At 56.8% G+C, this 15,460-nt stretch overlaps 1 protein-coding gene across 5 annotated transcripts in view; it reads left to right on the forward strand.

The window, feature by feature from the left end:
• Tcf20 (transcription factor 20) overlaps positions 1 to 15,460 on the forward strand; it is a 174,504-nt gene that overhangs the window by 59,343 nt on the left and 99,701 nt on the right. The window contains exon 1 of one of the 5 annotated variants that reach the window (XM_078052635.1): positions 10,060 to 10,206. The exons of the other annotated variants lie outside the window; for them this stretch is intronic. The gene's annotated coding sequence lies outside the window, so the exon portion shown is untranslated. Of the gene's footprint in view, positions 1 to 10,059; positions 10,207 to 15,460 lie in introns of those variants that run through there. 5 annotated transcript variants of the gene reach the window in all.

Genomic DNA, 15,460 nt, shown 5'->3' on the forward strand with positions numbered 1-15,460 from the left:
GTTGTCACCAGCTCTCCTGCTGTGCCCTGCACCACGTTATTGTGGAGTCTCTGAGTCCCCTGTGACTGGTGGTGTGCTGAGCAGGCCCCGTCTGAATGCGTCTGCCCTCCTGTAGGCTCTGTGTAGGCCCCTTGGGCAGCCTTAGCCCTGCCGGTGCCTGGCCATGCTCTCTGTGCTCTGAACCAAGCACATCTCATTGAACTGAAGCCACTGAGCCCTTGGGGGCTCAGGCGCCATTCCACCACCTCTCTGGTTTGTGTTTTCCCCTGTGGGCAGCGTAATACGCTTGGACTGGCAACTGGTGAAACTGAACAATCTCCGCAAACCCCTGCCCCCCTCGACCCTATTGTCCCTGTCTGTATAGTGGGGACACCATGGTTGGCCGCTAGGCTTAAAGGAGAGTCTGCGAGTCCCTGCCAGGAGCCTAGCCCCGCTCCATCAGTGGCCGCTGTTGCAAATATGAATCCGAAATCCTTGTGACCGCCGGGCCCAGCACCCTGGACAGCAACGGCCTGGCCCTGCCCTCTCCCGGAGTGGGAGGGAGGTCCCTTTCCCACCCGCAGGCGTCCCTGCCTCTGCCACGCCCATCCCTATCGGCGCCCCAGGCCTTCCCCCGCTGCTCCTGGAGTCTAGTCTTCGGCACAGTCTGGTAATTAAAAACCTTCAAGGGGGACTTTATTGAGTTAGCATTAGTTATTTTGTCAGGCTAGGAGAGCGAGAGAATTATCTGTCCTCGGGGAGAGGGGGCTGGGCGGGGGCCGTGGGCTGAGATTGGCAGGTGCCTGCCGGTGTGCGCGCGGCTCCGGGGCTCAGAACGCACCGCACTGCGGGCGCGGCGCGGGGAGCTGAGCGCGCTGGCGGCGATTCCCACCCCGAGGCTCGCCCTGCGGCATGTCCCACTTCCCAGGCCCTTTTTGGCCCGAGTCTGGAGCTCCGTGGGCCCCTGGATTTCAAAACCAGCCCCTGTCTGAGCCAAGATGGCTGCAGGCGCGGGAGCCAGGGCAAGGGGCTCTTTTCTTCCTGAGCTGGTGATGGGCCCTGCTAAGCCCTTTCCTTCCCGGCCTGGCCTTCAGGCTGGTGTGAGGTGCCCCGGGCTGCTTCTCTCTCTATCCCTTCCCTACCCTGAAACACCCCCTTAGAGTCAGGTAAGGCACACCTGCAATTTGGAGCTGTGACCTTGAGTTAGCCCCACACCTGTCTGCCCTCTGATTTTCACCTGTAAAATTAGGACAGCTGTCTCTCTCTCTCTCTAGATTGTCATAAGCAAAAACAGAGGTAAAATGTGCACTTCCTTGTCCAGGAGGGGCCGTCTTTATTCCCCTGGATCTGTTTAAATGCCCAGTCTTAGGGAAGGAGCCAACCTTTGCTCCTCCGTCACTCACTTTGGGACAACTTTACACCCTGAATGCTGGCCCTAATCTTGAAAGATAGGTCTGGTCAGCCCATGTTTTAGAGGAGGAAACTGAGGCTCAAAGCAGGAAGGTGGTTTGCTCAGAGTTGCAGCCAGGGGTGAGCAGGCTGGGTCTAGATCTGGGTCTTTCCCCTTTGAGAAGCTGGAAAGCCAATGAAGGCACTTGCCAGCCAGCTCTAGGCCTTGAGCCTGGCCAGGAGGCTCTCTGTGGAGAGGAGGGAGGAGCTGGGCCTCTGGTCCACCCAGGCTTCCTGTTCTGCTCCTGCCTTGCTCTAGGGGCAGACTCCTGACCCCTCCTGTGCCTCTAGGTCCCAGGCCCTGCCTCTCTTGGTGGAGAGCACCAGGGTGGGGTTTGAAGGCCACTGTATGAGATCTAGAGCGCAGGGCTGAGGGCTGTGGAAGGGCTGCAGAGCATGTGATCTGTGCCACACGTGGTCAGACCAGTCACTCAGTAGGGCTCTGGGACTGGGCCTGTACTGGGACAGGCCTTGGGCAAACATTCCCTGGAGGTGCAGAGAACAGAGGCATGTAGGCGCTGACCTGGAGTAAGAAGGCACCAGAGAGCTGCCTGGGCCTCATGCTGGCCCTGGCCCTTATCATGTGCATGGTGCTTTGCAGCTCAAGCAGGCCTCCTTGTCTGCCAGGTTCCTGCTCACTCCCCCTCTGGAGTACTCCTGGGATTTTGCCAGGCCCACTCCCTGCGTATTCTCCACAGTCCCTCAGCCCATGTTGGCTGCAATTGGCACACTATGATGTTATCTCCTAGAAGACCCCAGTGTGGTCCTCAAGCTGGCATCTGCTGGGTCCCTGCTTAGTCCCAAATCTGCCTCAGATTCCTCATCCATAAAGTAAATCCGGTCCATGGGGACCACAGTCAGGACAAGGACAGAGATCGTCCTTTTACTGCATCCTCTGTCCCTGTGCATACACTGTCCTGAGCACTGGGGCCTCAGAGGAACAGGACCCAGAAGGTTTAGGCCAGACCCTCATACTGTCTATGGGAGCTGGGCAAGCTCCCGGTGTGGATGGGGTGTTAACCTTGACATTGAGATGAGGAGTAGAGGCCCAGTGTGTAGAAGGGGCCCAGGAATGTTCATTTGTGCTTTTGTGTTTCCAAAACTCTGCTTCCTTATCTGAGAAATGGAAGAGAAATGCTCTGGTGTTCTCATGTTCATGAGACGCCTGCATGGTGGTGAGAGGTGCCTGCACTTGCCCAGGTCAAAGGCCTGCAGTCCTCAGGGGCAGGGGCATAACCAGGGCTCCTCAGCCTGGATAGGCACTGGCTGCTGTTGGAGGCACCATGGAGCCCTGCGTCCCTCACATCTGAAGTCTAAACTTTGATAATCATTCTTTATCTCTACTGAAGGGAATGGCTGAGCCCCATCCTTAGAAGCCCCTGCATTTGCTTCTTGAGGCCTCGCCACATTCTCTGCCTCCCATTCAGACAGCACTGGACCAGAATCAGGAGACAGGATTCAAGAGGTTGCCTCCTTAACACCCTTTGGCCAGGGCCTCAAGTTCACCTGGCCGAGCCATCTCAAGGCACTGGAGCCAGGGACAAGCTCAGCTCACCTGGGTCCACAGCCACCCTGGGCCTCCCCTGCCCTGCCTTGCACACCCTCCCACTCAGCCACACCCTTCCTGCGCTCATCTGATTCCCCACGCAGAGGCTGCATTCACCGCATGCACTGCTACTAACGGAACTGCTCTCTTGGGAGGTGGTGCTCCCCAGGGATGGCGCCAGCATAGGGACTGCTGCTCTTGGTGCCTTGTGGAGCGGCAGCCCAGGGCCTGGCCATTTGGCTTGAGCCCTAAGGCCTGTGACCCACAGCAGCCGTAGTATACCTGTCTGTCTGCTCTGTCTGGACTAGTGTGAAGATCCCTCAATGACCGTCTCCTCCTGGAACCCTCCCAGACTCCCAGGGCCTGTGGGGAAGGGTCCACCCTCAGGGCTCAGGCTGGATGTGGGTATTGCTTTTCTTCCCACCAGTTTATGAGCTTCTTGAGGAACATTGTGCTTTTCCAGATCTCTGGGCCTGGCATACAGTAGGCACTCAATATATGCTTGTGCTTGTTGGACAGGATATGGAAGCTGGAAGAACCTTAAAGATCATTTCAGAGCAAAGGAAATAGATTCCTCATCCATAAAGGGATGGGACTAGGGTGCAGAGAGCTGCCTGGTGTAAAGGAAGGGGCCCTGGGTTTGAATCTGGGAGCTCAGAGGTGGACCTACCTGGGTCACTTACCTCTCTGTGCCTCGGTTTCCTTATTTGCAAGTGAGCATGTTAAAACTGCATACGATGCTTATAGTGAGATTCAATCTAGGTACAGCAAGAGGGGACACTTTGCAAAGTCCTAGCAGTGTTCTGAGGGCCTTAGGGGGTCCGGGTGGGCAGCACTGAGGTCCTCGTGTGCTCTGGGAGGCTGATCTCTCCCTTATATCACCAGGTGCAGCCTAAGAACAGGCCAGCCCCTCACTCCACTAAAGGAGGAGGCCAGTGGCATACACTTCCCCCGGACCTGTCAGCTTGAGCCAGGCATGTGCTCCTTCTCCTCAGGGACCCTTGAGGCCAGAAGCCTTCTGCTTCTGTGCCCTCCCCGGGCTTCTGGTATCACCAGCTGCACTATCTGGAGAGGGTCCTTTCTTGTACTGAGCAAGGGTCAGGAGCAGAGGGCTGCTCCAACAGACCACAGCCTGTCCCCTACAGGTCAGACCTACAGCTGAGCCCTGTCCCCTTGCGTGGGGTCCCCCTTGTCATGCGTGTTTTTATATTTTTGAGCAGATGAAAGATTTCCACTCCTTTTTGTGTGCTTTTTTGGGGACCGGATTAGCCAGTCTCTGGCTGCCCATTTCTCAAAGCCCTCTGTTGAGAGACACCAGAGGTCCTGTGCTGTGCTGTTTTTCAGGGATCCTGAGCCTCCTGCAGGTGCTGGGGCAGGGAACTGGGGGTCCGGACAGAATGAATGGGACAGGCTGCTGTAGTCCCAGCCCCACCTCCGGCCTGGCTTTAAAACCTTGACCAGACCTTGGGGCTGCAGCATCTTGCCTGGCTGGCCGGGTCCCAGGGCGGGTGGGGGCCTAGCCCTACCTCCTGCAGGCCCCTGTCCCCCTGGCTGGCCCCCATTCCCCAGCAGCCGCCGTCGGGTGCAGGGGGCGCATGCGTGCGGCGGGAGTGAGCCGGCTGTGGAGAATTAATATTCCTGGAACATCGCCCCGGCCGGCTGCACACGCCGAGGAGAATATTACGGCGATTAGCGGTGGGAGTTCGGCCTGCACGCAATATCTGGATGGAGAATTCGGTGTGATTAATCTGGCGCTAAGTAGCAGCCTCCGGGGTCCGCGGGGCTCTGGCATGTTTGGAATGGGAAAAAAGCTCAGGAGTGCAGTGATCTTTGGGGGGCTCTTTGGGGGCCTGCCAGGGTAGCAGCTGTATCCTGGGCAGGTCGTAGGCTCTTGGTGGCCCTGGCTGGGCAGATCACCCCTGGTTTACAGCCACTGGCGAACTGCCAGCTGATAGAAGCGTGCCAGTTAGAATCGCAGCCCTCCGGACCCCCGCCCAGGCTTTCTTTCACTCTCTTGCATTCAGGGTCACCGGCTCTGAGTGGTGGCTTCACTATACCCTTCCCAGTCACCTTCCTGGGCCTCCGTTACCTCATCTGTTAAAGGGATGCATGACTCCTGCCCCCCGCCATGAAAATATCTAACCCCCAGAATGCACACACACCATTTCATGAAGGAGGAAACAGGCTGTGGCGTTTTTCAGGAGTGGTGCAAAAAATGCATTTTGCTGCACAGCTGTTGGGGATCATTGTTAATAATTCTACTAATAACCTGACTTCAGTGGCCTCCAGTTCCTCCTGCCCTGTCTCTCCTCTTTGGGCAACAGCAGATCCATTGCCTGGAGTCTCCCAGCATGTGTCCACAGGCTGTGATGGCAGGGATGGAACACTGATGATCTTACAGGTTTGAATCTGTGGTCTCATCTGTAAAATTGGCATAGAAATACCTCAGATCCCTGAAATCGGGGCCCAAGCCAGAAAAGCCAATTCTTGTTTTAGGGTCTGTGGTTCTGGGGCTGTTTTACAGCCTAACCTGGGGCGCTGGTGGAGGTGAGCGGAGGCTGGTGGTGGTGTAGGACGGGGAAATGTCTACTTGGGCTTCTACACAGCCCTCAGCCCCAGTCTGGCTGCCTCAGATGGAAGCCCCAGATGCCAGGACTGGAAGGGAGCTCCTGGTCTTCCCTACTGCCTTCTCGTTAAGCACAAGGAAACCAGAGACCAGAGAGGGACTGAGGTCTGGCCAAGTGGCACTGAAGTGGCAGTGTTGAAGGAGGATCCCCTCTTTGGAGCCAACCAGATCTATGTTGACCTTGGACAAGTCTTCCTTTGTCTAAGCCTTAGTTTCCTAATCTGTAAAATGGGACACTTGTGTCAGCCTGATCTGCAAAATGGGACACTTGTGTCAGCCTTTTGGGCCTGGAACAGAGCTGGCACTCGGCTCTGTTAGTCAGAAAAGGTCTGGGGGTCCCGGAAGGCATTCTAAAGGAGACCCAGCATACATGGGGGCATGCTGCCTCTTTGCCAAGCACTGTTGAGGTGGTAGAATTCAACTGTTGGGCTTTTGCATTCAACTGCTTCAAGCCCTGTTGATGGAACATTTCCAAATCTGATTTGTAGGATTTTTTTTTTTTTTTTTTTTGCTAGTGAGGCCTGGAATCTCCATGCAACTCATCATTCTGTCCAGAAGTGGATACTGGATCAATCATCTTCACCACCCCCCTTTCCCATGCAAGCAACATAATGGCCTTTGAAAGGGGGTTGGTTTGTGGTTTCCCAGCAGTAGAGTGGTCTGTGGTCTTGAGCAGCTACATTCAAAACCAGGTTTTTCAGGAGGACCGGTTTCAGTGAGCTCGGGAACAGCTGGGCACAGTCCAGGGCAAGGCAGCAGGGTCGGGGAGAGGCAGGCGGGCTCCATGGGGTTGGCTGTGCATTCACTGCTGACACCTCAGTGGCTGGAACAGTTGGAGCTGAGATAAGCCCTGCTTGAATGAACACATGACGGGTGGATGGGTGCATGCATGCATGATGGGCAGGATGCGTGCTATGATGACAGGCAGGAGAGGGTGTTGGTTAAAAGCCTGACTCTGGAGCTGGAGAGTCTGGAGATAAATCCTGGCTCTGCTCTTTATTAGCTGAGAACCTCTGGGTAGCTCAAGTTCAGTTCTCTGGGCCTCAGTTTGCTCATCTGTAAAACAGTTGGACCAGATGATTCCAGCATCCCTCCTACTTCAGTTGGTTTTGTCTCTGTGATATTGGCCTCGTTCCCCAAATAGTAATGTGCCCATAGACTCAGTATACCCCGAACCCTACAGTTTACCCACATATACCCCAAAACCTTTGCTTCCAAATGGAGGCAGCAGAGCCCCTCCACCCAAGGGTGCATGGGAGTTGTTGCCATGGAAATGAGCCTTGCTTTTGGGTGTGGGTGCCCCAATGCCCCTGTCCACGTGTTGGCTCCCTCCCCTCCCCAGCCTGGGTGCCTGACCCAGCTTACACACCTCCTCCTCCGGGAAGCCCTTCCTGGTGCCTGCTCTGTACTTTCCCTGCATCTTCTGCTGTTGACTTGAGCCCCCGCCTCACTCATAATGGGGTATTCAAGAAGCGACTAGTTGTGTGTGTCCATGGCTCAAGGGGGACTGAAGGGAACCCACATTTGTTACTCATCTACTAAGAGCCTGACCCTGTGCTAGCGGGCACATTTGTTTGCATTCCTTGTCTGATATTACCACTCAAAATCTCAGGAAAGTGGAGTGTCACTCTGCTTCGGTGGTGGGGGTGGGGGGAGTGCGGCTCTTGGAGGAACCCAGTCTACGTTCCTGTGCAGCTCACTTCCTTCCTGCAGCCCGGCTGCACCTCCAGTGCTCTCTCCTGGGCACCTTGCATGCCCTGGCCAGAGGAAGTAATAATGATGGCAGCAAATGCCCATCGGCTCCTGCTGAGTGTCCGCCCTAAGCATTTTGCATCCCTTGCATCATCCCACAGCAACTTGATGCTTGCGCCCATTTTACAGGTGGAGCTTATGTGGCTTAGAGAGGGCAAGTTGCCTCAGGTCACGCAGGAAGGAAGTGGTAGGGCTGAGATTTAAAACCAGACAGCCTGGTGTAGTTGCTTCCAAATCAAATTAAAATTTTCCTGCCTGATCTGGGTGTGGTAGGTGATGCACTCCTGCAATCCAGTGACTCAAGAGGCTGAGGCAACTTAGTGAGACCCTCAGCAACTTCGAGAGACTCTGTCTCAAAATGAAAAGAACTGAGATGTAGCTCAAGGATAGAGCACCCTCTGGTCAATCTCCACTATAAAAAAAGAAATAGATATAAACATATGTAAATATTTGTATATTTGTATTTTTTCCGGTCCACTGTTTCAGCTGACCCTGCCTGGGTTCCTCTGTGCTTATTTCTTGTGGCATCTACTCTGTGCAAGATCAGAGGGGCCCCAGCCAAGGGTCTGAGGACAGGACAGACCTGTGTCCTTGGCCAGCCTCAAAGCCCCACTTATGGGGACTGGCAAATGAACAGCCAGGTGTGGGACTGCTGGCATCTGGTGAGGGTCTGTGCTTTGCTGAGACCCTCTTAAGCAGCACTGATCTTACTGCTTCACAAAGGTTGAAATGGGCTCCGAGGGGCTAGGTGTCCTGTCTGTGGTCATACAGTGAGCATGGGGACCAGGATCTGGACCTGAGCAGCCTGCCTCACAGCCACTGCTTCTTGCTTCCTCTTAGGACACTGAGTAGGAGCTGCCATGGGGCAAACATGGAGAGCCCGACTTGGACTCAAGGTCAGGCTTCTCGGTGGCAGTTGAGAGCCTCATGGAACCTGGGCAGGGAGGCAGAGGGGCGAGGAGAAGGTGTCCAGTGCGGGGACAGTGGGTGCAAAGGCCTGCAGGCAGGAGAGAGCAAGGTTGGTTGGAGAACCAAATGAAGGTGTTCCAGATTTCTCCCTGGCACTTGTAGTTACAAGCAGGTCCTCTGAGGAAGGCCAATTACACGGGCTTGCTGAGTGCCCGGTGGGGATTCTGTCTTGTGTAGAGTCCCAGTCCTGGAGGAGGGAAGGCTGACGCAGAAGATGGTGGTGTCCCCAGGGCTGAGGTGGGAACCCTGGCTCAGGGTGGGGAAAGGCCGGGAGGAACAGAAGTGCTTTCCAGGCAGTGGAGTGGCTTCATGTTCTTCCTGGTAACCCTAAATTTTGCATGTGGGAAGGATGAAGTCACTGAGGACTGGTATTTAGTAGACCCTCATCAAAGGTCAGGTGTGTGCTGAGTTGGGGACTGCCAGTGGTCAGCCTCCCGGGTGCCTTGTGGCACCAGGGAAGAGGGTGGGTTCTGCTGTGGAGTTGGCCGAGCAGGGTCTGGGGTGGCCCTCGGCCAGGCTGGTGCCACAGACTGAAGGGAGCACAGCAGAGTGAGCTGGTGGCTCTCCTCCAAGGGTGAGGGTAGAGCATGGTTTTCTGGAGGAGGTGGGCATCGGACAGGGGAGGCCCTACCAGCCAAGGATGGCGTGAGCAGCTGTGAAGCAAGAAGCTCGCTGGGGGCCAAGGATCTGGCCATGGTCCTGAGTCTAGGTCCTGAAGTATGGGTCCCTGTGGTGTCCTTACCACTTCCTAGGCCTTGGTTTCCCCTTCTGGATATGGAGCATTGGTACTGACCTCTCAGGCACTGGCACAGGGTTAGATGTGAAGTGTGATGTGCCCTGTGCTAGGCCTGCACATAGTAGGTCCTTGGCCCCTCAGAGCTAGCACCACTGTGGGATACCAAGGGGCAGAGTGGGACCTCAGGCCAGGCCTCTCTTGAATGCCATCTCCCTGAGATGGGATTCAGGGCAAGGGGTAGCTGGCACTGCTCTGCCTTACCCCACCCCTGTTGAAACCCACCTTTGTAAGGGGTCTTGAAAGGCTGAGAAATTAGATGCAAGGGCTCATGCCAGTGGCCTGGGGAAGTTTTCGAATGCTCTGGAGCTGCTCGACTGGCCCTGGCCAGCCCTTTCTATCCTCTGTGACCCCAAGCTCAGCTTCTTGCTGTGCAGCCCCAGGGACGCTGTTCCCTCTCTGCTCCTCCCTATGTGACAGGGACCCTCTCTGGTCTTCATGACACCACCCAAGGTGCTGGGCCTGTGTCTCCAGCACACAGTAGGTGCTCTGTGAACAGTCCTCCTCCTGTGTACCTCACGGCCTCCAAGAACAGCAGTGAACTGTGATTCTCACCCTCGGTGGGCGTTCACCCCTTTTAAGCCATTCACTCTGGGGCCAATTATAAATAGACACATAATCGCCCCTATCTATGGAGATAAAACGCATTCTTCAGAGATGAGCCACCCGCCCCTCCCTCCCCTACCCCCCCCCCCACGCTGGCACACGCTCTCTGCAGTTGAGGAGAGGAGAGATCTCAGGCTCCCCTCCCTCCTCCCTCCTCCATCCATCCATCCATCCATCCATCCATCCATCCATCCATCCATCCATCTCCTCCCTGCTGCTCCTCCATCTCCACCCTGCAGAGGTGAGCTCCGGCAGGGGCCGTGATGTCAGAGGCTCAGCTGATGTCACCGCCCCGGCCCTGTGACTTCACTTGCCGGCTCGGGCAGGAGGAGCTGTAGGAAGCTGAGGCTGAGGAGAAACTGCCCCCTTCCCTTTTCCTTCTCGGGTTCTCCCTTTCCCCTCCTCCCCGCCGGCCGGGAGCTGTTTTCCTCCGCGGCTGCCAGGGCTGTGGGCCCGGGCAAGTGCGGGCCGGATGCTGCTGCAGAGGTAACGTGCGGGGCGCGCGGTCGGGAAAGTTTGCTGTGGCGAGCGAGGCGTGCCCGGGGGCGCTCGCTGCGCGGGGCGCGCGGGCCCCAGGCTCCCCGGGGGCGGGCAGGGGCCGCCAGGGCCAGGGCCGGGCCGGGCCGGGGCCTCCCAGGCGGCCTTAACTGCCTTGTCCCCATCAAAAGGCCGCAGCTGCTCGAGTGGCGGCTGCAGCTTTGAAACTGCCATAAAGAGCGATGGAGGGAGGGAGCGCGGGGGAAGCTCGAGCGGCGCCGGGAGGCGGCCGCGGGGAGGGCGGGGGCGGCTCTGTCGGTGCCGTGGCCCGGGCAGAGCGGGGCCCAAGGGCCAGGCCCCAGGGTCAGGGGCCCAGGGGCCCAGTTCCTGTCACTCTGTCCCCTCTGGTCCAGCCGCCGTCGGTGGCCCAGACCCCAGCAGCGAGGTGCAGCGGCCATGGGGGCGGGGGTGACTCTGGAGCCCCCCATTATTTCCAGGCAGATTCTTCCACCTCCAGCAGGCCATTTGTCAGCGGTGATGGGGGACAAAGGAGGGGGCAGTGGGTGGTCTGCTGCGAGTTGGGCGAGGGGCACGGAGCGCAGGCCGGAGAGAAACGCCAACAATTAAGAGGCAGATCGAGGGCTCTGCTGCTCAGGCTGTCGAGGGAGCCGTCATTTTGTGTTAGCGTGTGTGTCTGAGGTGGGAGGAGGGAGAGAGGGAGAATGACAGGAGAAGGATTATGACATTGTGCTGTCTCTGTTTGTGGTAAATGCAAATTTGGCACCAGTGGTTTCCCGGGAAAAGCAGCAGCAAGTAACCCAGGCCAGGGCCTTGGCCTGGACCCACCAAGGGAGCCTGTGCTGGGTGGTTTGAGGTTTTATTTGTTCCTCCCTTTTCTCTGTCTGGCTGTGCTGCTTCCATTTATTTTACAGTGAAGAGCTGGAGATAGACAGGCCAGCATGGCGGGAGGAGCTGGGCCCCCTTCCTCTTGGCTTGTCAGCCCCTCCTCACCCAGGAGGCCTGGGCAGCTGTCCTGCCCACCCTCCCAGCCATTGCCCTATCTTACTCGCCTCCTGCTCAGGTCTCTCTGTCCCTAGCCAGGGTCACCACTCCATCACTGTCTCAGCCTGGTGGCCTGAGGTCTCTGAAGACTACTTTCGCACAACTGCTTCCCAAGGGTTCGTGGGGACAGGGGCTGGGATGGGGCCTTGGAGAAGGCCAGGGCTGGACACACCCCCAGCTGCAGTGCTGGCCTGGCCTGTGGGAGGTGTTGGCCAAATGTCCCAGGATCTTCACTCCTGACTGGCCATTGGAACAGGGAGCTTGAGCACACCCCTGGCCAGAAAGCAGCCACAGCCCAAGGACGTGGGCTGCCATGGGGCTCAGCAGGTGCGGTGACTTGGACACAGGTGGTCAGTGTGTTCAGAGCAAGCTTCTAGAGGATTCAGAGGGATGGGCCACAGCTCAGGCCCAGGTGGCCCAGATGATCTGAGCTGAGGAGCAAAGTGGGAACCTTCTATGGGTAGAGGCTCAGGGGAAGGCTCTGGCCAGGGCCCAGCCTGTCACACTCTGGGCCTCAGGCTGCTGCCTGCATTCTAGTCTTGCTTCCCCCAGAGCTGGTCCTTCTCTTGGACCTCACCACCTCATATTTTGCCTGGTCTAATCCTCTGGACTCAGTCCCTCCTCCAGGAAGCCTCCCTTGCCCTTACCCTGGGTGGGCTGGGGACTTGCACCCTGTTTACCACTGGGCCCTCTTGTCTTCCTGGTCACACTGTGGTGGATCTGTCATTCTTCTGGGCCTTTGGTTATGGAGCCTGGGTGGGTGTCCTTCAGTCCACTGACTTTTCAGGCATCCCCTCTGCATCTCTGGCACCTGCTCAAAACTGAGCAGGGGTTTGTTCCTGTAGCTCAGGGGAACAGACTTGGAGATCTCCCAGGAAGTGGTACCACCAGGATGGAGTGGCTCCCCCCTGCCCCCATCCTTGACAGTGTAATGGGCTCACTTTGGACAAACCCACACAAAGGGGCATTTCCCCCACAGAGTCTGGCATGTGCAGCCATGCACATGAGAGGCGACATGGAACCTGAGCTGGGGCATCAGGGGCTGCGAGGAGGAGCAGTTGCCTGCTTGAATGGACTTAGCTTTGGGGCTTAGCCACCCTGATGACCTGTGGGGCTCTGGTCCTCATGGACTCTGTGTGCCAGATGGGAAAGGAGGGAGGTATGGATAGACTTTCCCGAAGGCCACAGTGTTGGTCCATTTCAAGCCCTGGGCTGGAGTGCCTCCTGGCCAGATGTGCTGGGAGCACCAGGCTGGGCAGACACAGTGAGGGCCAGCTGGTCCCTGTCAGCCCCCTCTACCCTATCCAGGTCCTCAGAGTGCCTGCCCACTTGGAGCTGGTAGCCCGTCTGGCAGACAGAGGTGGGAAAAGCACAGCACACCCCCCACCTCCAGGCACCTCCACTCGGATGAGCCAGACCTAAGTTGTAGCCTTCCTGGATGCAACTAGTTATGCTCTAGTTATGTGATCTTGGGCAAGTTTCTTAGTCTCAGAGCTGCAGTTTTAAAAGGTAGGAGTGGTGATTCCTTCCTTATGGGTATTAAGGAGACCACAGGTACTGCATCTGCACACAGCAGTTACTCAATTAATGGCAGCTGTGTTAATGGTAACTTGGAGCAAGATAAAAAATGCTCTCCCTGGGTCCCCTTGTGAATTCTGACAGGGCAATCTAGAGAGGCTTCCCAGAGGAGGTAGTCTTTGAAGTGTAGGGAGAAGTCTGCCAGGCAAAGAAGGGAGGTGGTGCCACTAGAGATGGGCTCGAGAGCAGAGCTTCCAGGGGGTCTTAGGCATGTCAAAGAGAGGGTGAGCAGGGTTGGAAGAGGGGGCCCAGTTCTTTGGCATTGGGAGCCAGTTCTGGAGGAAGGATGAGCTGACTTGACAGACTAGGTGAGATCTTCCCAAACATCTCGGCTCTTAGCAACTTACTGTGGACACATTCTCCAGGATCCTGCAGAGCTGGCTTGTCCTGGCTCCTCCCTGGCCGGGCTCTTCAAGCTGCTTTGTGGTGTGGGGATTCCCAGGTGGTCCCACACTCTGAGAACTAGCCCGGATTTTTTTTTCTCTCTCCCCCATGCTGGGATTGAACCCAGAATCTCATGCTGGATTCCTTTAATTTGAAATCTCTGGACTCCTGGGGCCTAGGACTGGCCTAGGCCACATTCTGGGCTGGAGCCAAGGTTTTGGGGGAAGCAGTTTGGAGGCCTGGTCAAGGGCCTGCCTCTGGTGAGGGCTCTTAAAGCAGTTTCTCCAGGCTGGTCCCTGAGGTGATAGGAAGCTCCTAAAAGAGGCTGGGGTGACAGTCCCCAGCCCTATCCCTGACTGAGATGGCAGTATAGAGGGGCCAAGGTGATTTGGCCCCAAGCCGTATGGCCCTAGGCACATCACCTGCCCTCTTAGAGTCTTGGTGTCCTAGGCTAATAGTAGCACCCATATCACAGGGCTGTGGAAAAGGTGACATGAGTTAAATTCTTAGAGAGCACTCAGCCCAGAGCATGGCTCCTAGGGGGCACTTGATAGGAAGCTTAGCTGGGCAGGGTGGTGCACACCTGTAATCCCAGCTACTTGGGAGGCTGAGGCAGGAGGATCACAAGTTCAAGGCCAGCCTTGGCAACTTAGTAAGACCCTGTCCCAAAATATAAAAAAAGCTAGGGGTGTAGCACAGATGCTCAGTGGTAGAGCACCCCAGAGTTCAATCCCGTGCCTCCCCAACACACACACAATGTTGTTAGCTTAAGAAAAGGCAGCCTCGCACAGGGAAGCCTCAGCACCTAGTATCTGTGGGCCAATGCCATAGTCCCTCCATGCCTCAGGTTCCTGGCTGTAAAATGGGATGATTATTGTGCTGGTGGTAATAATAGTTCAGATTTTGGAAACCATTACTGAGTTGGGCAGGCAGTGTCTAGCCACCCATCTTAGCTTTTTTAATGGTTTCCCTGCTTTGAGCTATGTGTGAGCAGGGTGGGGCCCTGGGCATCCCGGAGCTGAAAGAATGCAGGAAAAGAGGCCCAGGGAGTTGGTATTTTCCAGATGAGGCTAAACCTGTGCCTTTGGTTTGTGTGGGCAGACCAGTGGATGGTGGAGGACTGGAGAGTCTTGAGGGCCAGGAGGGCCCACCCACCACTGCAGATGAGTCGTGGGGCCAGGCACCCCTCTTACATGGCAGAGTCACTGACACACCCAGCCCTCAAGCATGTTTTAGTCACCATCCTGGACCTCAGTTTCCCGGTACATATAATGGGGTCTTGGGTCTGTCCACCTCTTAGGTCCCTTGCTGCTCTAAGGGATGGTGATGCTCCTGTTGCTGAATGTCTTGGACGGTGTCCACAAAAGTGGGGTGGCCCCCTGGTTTTCCTTCCTCCCGCACTGCAGGCAGCCTGCAGAGGGGCCCCTCACGGTGCTCTCCCAGTCCCACTAGCATGGCACCTAGGCTGGGGTGGGGACCCAGAGGGTTTGGCAGCAGGGTGGTCCCCAGGGGGCATTCTGAGGGCCCTGGGCCATCCAGTACCTTGTCATGTACTGCATGCAGGGAATACCCAGGGGCGGGTGTCCGCAGGGAGCCCATGCAGCCGGAAGTTCACTCCCTCCCCAGCACTACCATCTTGGAACCAGCTCACCCCTGCCCCACCCACTGCTCTGGGGTAGGTGATTGGGGGTGCCCTTCCCTGAGCCTGGGGCTCTTGAGGCGAACAGTTCCACCTCTCGGGGCACCTAAGAGAAATGGCCTTTAGCGCAAGGTGGTAAAGTGTGTGGGATGCAGCCCCCCCCCCCACGGGTGATGTCAGTGTTCCTGCTGTACAGACGAAAAAGCTGAGGGCCCCAGAGCTTAGGGAGTTTGTTCAAGGTTCTTTACACACCCAACCTGAGCAGGTTATAAAGGTGGGAGCCCAGAGGCCACCACGAGAGGAGGGGACTGGGGAGACACAAAACTTGGGCTGAGGTGGCGCCGTGCAGGGGTTGCTGCTGTTTGCCTCAGAGATGTGTTGAAAATGGAAGGAACAGTCATCAGGCATGGGGGTACCCCACTTGGCATGTCCTTGAGGAGTATAAGCCACGGTTCCTCTGACCACGGTTTCTGCCCACCTGCACTTGGCCAGTGCATGGGGTTGCCTCCGGGCACTCCAGGGGTTGGAATCCCAGGCTGAGTACTCCCTGGGCTGAGCTTGGTTCTCTACCTGTGTTTGGGGACCACCACTGCAGTCGCC

Source organism: Ictidomys tridecemlineatus, chromosome 6, assembly GCF_052094955.1.
Source record: "Ictidomys tridecemlineatus isolate mIctTri1 chromosome 6, mIctTri1.hap1, whole genome shotgun sequence".
In the NCBI taxonomy this organism is placed as follows: domain Eukaryota; kingdom Metazoa; phylum Chordata; class Mammalia; order Rodentia; family Sciuridae; genus Ictidomys; species Ictidomys tridecemlineatus.